We start from the raw sequence: 9,321 nt of genomic DNA on the forward strand, positions 1-9,321 counted from the left end.
TTCAGGTTTATAACTATTTTATGTTTCAGGCCAATATTTGCACAACAAACATTATTATGCGTATGTACCTACATTATTATTATACAATGTAACCGAAAACCTCCACCCAGCTGGATGCGTTATCTCGACATCATTCCACGTGAATGCACCTGTTGGACACCCATTATAATCATCATTCATCACCATCTTCGTGACTCAATGATGTCGTTATCTATAAACAACCAGAATTGATTTCTAAGAATTAAAAATATTCAGTATTATAATCAAGAAATCAATTATGTCAAGGAAACACTAAATTATTTGTCGCCTACAAGTGGTCTAGATTTATAAATGTGAAGTAAACCTTGTTTCATTAAATCAAGAAAACTATTAGCGGTACGTAAGTACCTGTATATTTCTATAAAATTGCAATAAATTTATTCTTCCGTTACATAAATATACTTACTACTTACCTATATATACCTAACGCATATGTCAGCTGTGCACTAAATTTTTTAAGCGGAATAAGAACATTATCAAATATCAAGGCACATAAAAAAATTAAACACATCATTACCGCAAAATATCCGTTGGAATGTTGACGATGCGGGTCGATATCATCTACGATAGCTCAGACAATGCGCCTGAAACTGAACACAAGCACTCATGGCTACATGCGGGTAGGTACATGCAGTCTGAAATATGTAGCTAGAACAACATAGAGTCGCATGAACAAAATAATATGTAACATGCATGATGACAAAACTAAGGGTGCTGACATAGAGAATCGGGTTCTCTGTATCTAAACCAATAATAAAATAAATAAAATAAAATGAAAAAAAAATAAAAAAATAATTAAAAAAAAAGCCTTTATTTCTACCATAAAATATTAACATTAAATTAACAAGTTACAGTATTATGGCCCTCATGTTACAAGTAAATCACACTTAATATCATGCTATAATCAATTCGCACTTATAAATTTATTTCACAATTAAAAATTAAATTCAGACAATACAATACAATTTCATTATACATATAGGTATTACAATTATTTACAATTATTACATTTTTTTTTTTATACAATTCTTACTACTAAATATAAATTCATTTATTTCATTAAGTACATATCATTTAATCACAATTTAGTTATTAAATTAAATTAGATAAACATTCATTCAATTAACTATAGGCCATACTAATTATTTTGTAATTATGGAAGTCGCCTCTTCGGCGTAGGCCTCCCCTAACCTCCTCCACGTGACCCTGTCCCTGGCTTGTCGTCTCCAAGTCTGCCCGCATCTCTCTCTAAAGGTATCTTCCCATATTTTCCTTGGTCTGCCTCTCTTTCTCACTCCATCTCTTGGTAGCCATTCGGTTAGTCTCTTTGTCCATCTATTATTTTCCATTCTACATACGTGCCCTGCCCAGTTCCATTTTAGTGTTCTTATTCTTTCGCATATATCCATTACTTTTGTTTTTTCTCTAATTGATTCATTTGATATCCTATCAGATAATCGTATTCCTAGCATACTTCGTTCCATTTTCCTTTGATGTATTGCAAGTTTAGTCTCATCTTTTTTACGAAGGGCCCAGGTTTGACATCCGTATGTGAGGCAAGGTAGTATGGCTATTTCGTATAGTTTCCGTTTTAAATTCATTTGTATGTTTTGGTTCTTCATAATTTCTTTGTAGCTCCAGTATTTCTTCCAGGACAAAGCAATTCTTCGGTTGATTTCTTTTCCTGTTAGATCATCGAATGAGATAGATTGTCCCAAGTATATGTATTCTTTGACATAGTCAATATTTTCGCCAAGTATTGAAATAATTTCTTCTCTACCATTTGTCAGTATTTTGGTTTTTGAGGTGTTCATTGATAGGCCGACCTTATTGCTCTCTGTTGCTAGTTCTTGGATCATATTCTGTAATTGCGCAGGATTTTCTGCGAACACTGCAATGTCGTCTGCGAATCGAAGGTGGCTTAAGCGTTCTCCGTCGATATTTACACCTCTACTCTCCCAATTAATGTTCCTGAACACCATCTCCAGTACAGATGAGAATATTTTGGGTGATATGGGGTCACCCTGTCTCACTCCTTTTTTGATTTGAAATTCTGGGCCGTCTCTCTCTAGACGTATTTTAGTGGAGCATTTTGTATAGAGGTTATGAAGTATCTCTACATACTTCATGTCGACTCCTTGGTCTAGTAGTGCTTGCCATATTGCACTGTACTCCAGTGAATCGAATGCTTTGGTGAAGTCAATAAAACATATATATAGAGTCTTTCCATATTCTTTTGTTTTTTCTATTAGCTGCGTTACGACATGTATGTGGTCGATAGTTGAGAAGTTTTTACGGAAACCCGCCTGTTCTCGTGGTTGGTTTTCATCCAAAATTTTTGAGAGTCTGTTTAGTAGTATTTTGGAGAATATCTTGTATATGTTTGACATTTGGCTTATCGGTCTGTAATTTCCCAAATTGTCTCTATCTCCTTTTTTGTAGAGTAGGGTCGTGATCGATGCGGACCATTGTTTCGGGGCTTGCTTGGTCTCCACCACATTGTTGAATAAGTCTTGTAGAGGTCTGTTTAGACATTCTGCCATTGATTTGAGAAGTTCATTTGTTATCTTGTCTTCACCAGGTGATTTGTTGTTTTTCTGAGATTTAATTGCATGCCGTATCTCAGGTTCGATTATTGTAGGAAGTTCTTCATTGATATATGCATGGCATGCAGAATTAATTATGTCAATAGATGAAGTTGTTTCTGAGTGGTAGAGATCCCGATAGAACTCCGTTGCCTCGTTTATGATATCGGGACGCTTGGATAGAGATTGACCTTTTTTATTTTTCATGTTTACAGCCCACTTTGAAGATCGCTGCAGATCTTTGTATGCTTTCTTTATAGCTCCTGAGTTCGTTATGTGTTTCTCCAAAATGTTCAATCTGTAACTCTTTTTGTGCAATTTAATCTGTCTATTTATGTCTTTACTGATTTTTGAAATTTGTTCCTTTACTTCTCTAGTTCTTTTTGTCGTATATAACTGTTTCCTTTCCTGTAGTAGACATCGTATTTCGGTAGTTAATAGTTCATTTTTTGCTTTTGTAGAGACTGGTATTTGGTTCATCAAATCTTTCATAACGTTTTCTAGGTTGTTGTATTGAGTTTGTGTATCTGATGCTGATTTGACTGCAGTTATGAGCTTTTCTTCCCATTGTTTCCCGCTTTCTCCAGTAAGTTTTGGTAGATTTCTTGTTATGTTTTTTGGGATACATTTCCTTTTTTTCCTGTAGTTTGTTAAAGCTATTTTGCATCTTATCATTCTGTGATCAGAATTATAATTCAAATTTCTTATGATATCAAAGTTTTTTATATCCAGCTTGTTATTTAGGATAATGTAATCTATTTCGTTTTTGTAGAGTCCGTCAGGGGATTGCCAAGTCCATTTTTCATCAGGTTTTATTTTGAAAATACTGTTTGAGAACTTCAAATTTTTCTCCAGCGCGAATTCTACAAGTCTCTGGCCGTGTTTAGATCTTTTTCCGTGCGAGTATTTTCCAAAAATGGATTCCTCGCCTGGTTGTATCTCGCCAATTTGGGCGTTGAAATCGCCCATGATAATGAGATTTTTTGAATCAGCGCACTCTATTGCGTTCTCTATCGTTTCATAAAATAGATCTAGCTCTACATCTTTACATTTTTCAGTAGAAGAGTATGCTTCAATGAGAGAAAGTTGGTAGTTTGAGAAATCTAATTCCAGTGTCGCTACTCTATCGGAGTAGCTCTTGAATCCGATAATATTTTCTTTTAGGTATCTTTTTACCAAGAAACCAACTCCGTATAAGCCGTTGGTAGTGTCGCTATGATACAATATAAAATCTTGGTATTCTTCCAAGCTTTCATTGCTTCTTCTTGTTTCACTTAATCCGATTATATCCCATTTCAATTCCTTGCCAGAATGCCATAAAAATGTATAAGATGTAAAAAATAGCAAAATGTGCCCCAATCAAGGCGGTTTGCCATCATATCACCTTCACAAAACTTAACAACATTTTTATAAATCAAAGCGGTGTAAAACACTCGAGGAGACGATAATTAACGCTAATAGTTCCCAAGTGAGGTCCTCCGTAAATGTGTGGCGGCCATCTTGTGTGCGACCCCCGCCGGGGACGTGCACCGTGCCGGGCGGAGCAGCCGGCTGAATGACCATGAGCAGTCAGCGGTCAGTAGCCACCAGGAACCAAGGTAAATAGCTAAACCTGAATAAGTTCGGACCAGCTAATAGTGGCGGGGCAGAGCAGCTTTGTGTGAATTTACCTAGTGTTTGCCTGTTCAAAGATAAATAAGTACTTACGAACTTCTGTAACACTTCAGGAAGAATTGATTGTTTTTATAATTTTTTCCTCTTCTCTAGACACCAGCTGTATGGATGTCCTTTCAATTTATGATAATTAAACTTAAGCATGGTTGGTGCAGCAGCAATGTTTAGCAGACTCGGCCCGCAGTGTCTTTGAGACAACAGCTAGTAATTGGCGTGCGGGTCGCGTCATACATCGCTTGTGTAAACAGTCGTTGTGCTAATTCGCTAATTGGCAGCGGCCGATGGTCACTGCTCTTAGCGGAAAGGTCAAATAAAATAAGAGCTTCGAAACTCACTTGAGGTTTGGTGGTGGTAGGTACTTAGAAAATACTTCAAATAAATAAACAAACACAAGTGGCTGTAATGGAAGCCACAGGTTTAAATAGTTTTATCTCTAAGTACGTGACTCTATCAATAGAAAATCCAACTAAGATCCTCGGAGTTGTGCACTTGACCACCAGGACAACATGAGCGTCGTGCGGTCTCGCTCGGCGGTCGCCTGCTGCTGCAGAGCGAGCGAGACCGGCGCCCCCCGCGACACCTCCGCCCCAGCGCCCGGTGCGGCAATCAGCGCGCGCAACTAGCGCTAGGAAGCTGGACCTGCAGGGTTGACACCACTGGTCTATAATGTTATGAATCATCCAAAATCTGTGCAGAAGTGCTGTCATTATTAAACTGGCTTATTTTTAACATGGAGGTACTAGTTCAGTTCAGCAGTCAACAAATTTCCTGCTTATTCACATCCGATACATAGGTGCTCTGAATAATTTAAACAATTCTATACCTACAAATGTCAGGACCGGTGAACAGAACGACTCAGTTGGCTCGAATAAACGTCAAGCCTGACCTGGCGTCACCTACTGTGGATATGTCTGTAGACTAGCAACTCCTGAGCAGCAGGTGGCAGCCCTGGCGGGTGCGCCGTGAGGGCCAATGTCCGCGCCTGGCGCTGCGCCACGAGTCACCGAACTGTCCCGAGAGATGCGCGAGCCTTTCCCACTCTTACGCCACTCGAGTTAAGAGCCATGAGGAGTCGGAAGCGGCTACGCACGATGAGTCCGCGCCCGTAGCTAGTAATAGTATAGACAGTATTGACTCATGTGTCTGAGGAACTATTAGGAAGCGCTCCGCCGGTGATTGAAGACTTGTTGCTCGTTGTGAATGAGATGTGACAGGAGGAAGTGCTCTGAATAGATATAAAGATGTAATCATTTTGAAAGCTATTCATGAATACTGAATGAGCCACAGCAAAAGCTCTGTAAAGCATTGACAGACCACAAGTAAATATTTATCTCTGCTATGTAAAAGCTCTGGCACTCTACATCAGTATAATCCGTCACCTCCTCAAGTCTTCATGTACAGTGCCACAAACTTATCTGTTCCGGTGACAGTTCAAGTAAATGTCTAATATTTCTTCATTCTATAAGATTTTAAGTTTGCCCGTGGTGGTAATTTGCCCTTGCGGTTATAATAAACCCATCTAATCTATATCAATATACAATTAATTAGTAAGTAATGAGATATGGATCCATTTAGTTCGCTCTCACCGGAACAGATAAGTTTGTGGCACTATAACAAACTAACATAACAACAGAGACGATAAGCAACATCACGTATTATGTTTATGTAGTAGGTACATAAGAGGTACAGTTGGGCACTTAACACCTTCGCACCACGTCTTCATCGACACTAGAGATCAGAAGTACAGAACTTCAAAGTGGTGAGTGTGCGGTGTCGCCCACTGTACGCGGTGGCGAGTTGAAGATGTCCCAGTTTAACTGCAAGAGGCTTCAATTGCCCAATGTATTGGTATTTTATTGCCTACTGACACTGGACATCACGTTGTTGAGTGTCGGTGACACGGAGTGTGCGCGGTGTTTGTTTTACAAAATATCTCCAATTGTTTTGAAATAATTTGACCTACCGAGTCACAATCACCAGTTGTATCTACGTCTACTTACTGTTTTACCGACGTGAAATAAGTGTGTTCGATTCAGAGCGACAGAATCGTCTTTACGTAAACATTGACTGTTCCACTCACTTGATAATGCCTACTTCCTTACTCATTCACTGAGTGCTCAATTACCACCGGCCACCGCACAGAGCGTCCACACACAATGACGGCTAATAGCATCAGTACGGTTCCCGGGTGAAGCTGCCTGAGCTAAAGGTTTCACAACTCAGATTATGAAAGGAGGAAGAGCGGTTGATCTCCACCGCGTGACGTCACGAGCCGAGCTTACAGCCGCTGTGGAGACATGGTCTCACTTGGCTCATGATCATGCATAACGTAGGTTAGGCATAGGTACTTTAATTGTAATTTTGATATTTTTAGTGAACATTTGCATGCGTTTAAACGAAAACTAATCACCTATTTCACACATTTTGATAAACATATTTAATAATTATTAAACTGTAAACTAACCAACCTTAACTAATTTGTTGTACCTACTTAACTAATCTTTGTTTTCATATTTTATATTATTTCATGTTGCTATTTTTGTAAGCTGTGGTTCCTATAAGTGGATGGTCACCTGACCTGAAACATCTATTGTTAAATTAATTAAGCTGTTTTTTAATGTACTGTGTACCATCTGTTGGTGATCCATAAATAAATAAATTGTCACAAATAATGAATTCGTACATAACTACATAGAGTAGGTATTCGAAAGATATTATATGGAGCTACACATAAAAAAAAAACCTCATACGTACTTATTTATTAAGATGTTTTTAACATGCAGACTAAAAATAAAAAACAAGCCGTTCTTATTAATTAAGATGCTTTTAACGTGTAATTAGTCTTTAACCTTAGGAAGTCGTGCGAATTACCCATTAGCCATTTCATCAGAAAATCGTCGAAATAAATAATGATGTTCCTCCAGCACAGCCTTGCCCGCGCCGCCGCATCACGCGCCACGTCTCACCGAGAGATCGAATCGCAGCTGACGCGATTACTAATTAATTGACATTGAAACTACCGAGTACTCACGACGCATATCGATTACTGTAGGTAGGTACATTGAGAGTGGATTATACAGCTTATATATCTTGATGCCCAATAGATTTTTAATGTTCGACTAAATCAATAAATAAATAAGTACTTACTTAGTGAGTGTAATAAAAACCTGATCGTTTTTATATTACAAGCCGACCTCGATAACTTATCCACAATTAATACTTGGTACCCGCCGGCTTGTTCGTACAACAACTCTCCTCCCACAGTCATCTGCATTCTGAACTCAGTGCGTGTAACGGCTAGTCAATAACTAACCAGTCGTTGTCAAATAAATATAAACTGGTGTAGAATAAAGTGAGTATTTTACCCGAGTGGCTGACCGTGGCCGCCATTAAGGCTGGTAACAATGTAGTATAATGTATCTTAGTTTACTCGTAAAATCTTTGACTCATGTTCCTTTGTCCATGTCACATCGCGCCGAATGCTTAATGATCGTCTTCAACAGGTACTTCAGTCGTTATTTAACGTTCAACTATGTACTATTTCTTCGCACCTGTAGTTTCATACAAGTAACACAATCTAGACTTGGGCAGGCAAGGGTTAGGGTCAATCAGAAACTAGATGCATAAATCGAAGAGCGAAAATAAGGCCATAGCGATCATGGCACAGGTCCCGGTAAGTACCAGGTCATCATGAGCTGTAGAAAGCTCCCGCGGCCGGTGCAAGTGCGGCTGCAGCGCGGGGTCACCCCACTTTCGCCCAGTGCGGCCGGCGTTGCCTCGGGCCGCGGCGTGTGTTTACATACAATGACTGGGCCCTTCTTTACCTTCCTATAGGGTTATCGACTTATGAAATGAGTTAAACCTCAATAGGTAGTAGGTGACCACTTACCTATAATAATCGGTCATGAACATAATTATATCATCGTTAAATATAGATCGCCAGATAAAATTTACAAGAAATTTGACGCATTATTTCCGGTATAAAGTAGGGTTCATGATTGTGATTCCGGACCTTGAAATCTTTGTCCTGAACATTGGGAGGATAGAGGATAATGAGGACCGCTGACTGGAGTCAGTAGCTGATGTGGCTAAATAGATGTAATGTAGAAACAGTGTCGGCAAGTGACATCCCTAGAGGTACTCGAGAAAGCCAAGATCAGCAAACATTAACAGGTTTTCTAAAACCTAGACGATACCCAACGACACCGTGGAATACGCACACAAATATTTAATGTAAAGTAAACACTGACATTGGTTGGACGGAGAAATTATGTAGCGTTTCAATATCTAACCAAACCTAACACTCATGTTACCTTGTAACGTAGCGCCTTAGGGGCGGCTAGCTCAGGGGGTGCTACGCTAACATTAATTAACCTAATGACTGATCATTTGGGTTACTTATCTGAGTGGAGTTTGAATTGAAACAACTGATTTGGTTTTACGAATACAACGAGGATAAAATCTTTGACTTTTATTTATATATAATGCTTAACCAACGACACGTTATAATTACAACATACGGCCCAGACTATGAATACGACCAAGAACCGATAATCTAATTTTATTGACAATTCTGATGCGACTCGTTATGCTTTTAAATGCTTTTGGATATGACAATTATGCTTGCGGCTGAAGGCCCTTTTACAGAGAGGTTGAGGAAGCAGGGGTGGAATAAACGTGGTACAGAATCCGGCAGTTCCTTTGGGTTCTGGGAGCGACGCGATCGATCGAACCGCAACCAGACTTAGTAGAAGTGCCAGGTCTTTCGAGAACTCCGTAGTTCCACCAGGCTCTTGCAAACGTGTGCGGGGGAAGACCACAACGCAAGCTTGAGGAAGGCAGACTTACTGAGCCGGTCTATGTCTTAGCGCACTAGACCTCCGGAAGCGACGCGGTCGACCGAACCGCAACCAGAGCTAGGTGTGAGCACTAAGACGACCCCACGAGTATTGCCTTTCTGTCCGCGCGTGCGCCCTTTTATATGCGGCTTCTGTAGTGGGGAGTGGCGGCACGCGGCGGCGGC

The sequence above is a fragment of the Plutella xylostella genome, chromosome 16 (assembly GCF_932276165.1).
Source record: "Plutella xylostella chromosome 16, ilPluXylo3.1, whole genome shotgun sequence".
Classification (NCBI taxonomy): Eukaryota; Metazoa; Arthropoda; class Insecta; order Lepidoptera; family Plutellidae; genus Plutella; species Plutella xylostella.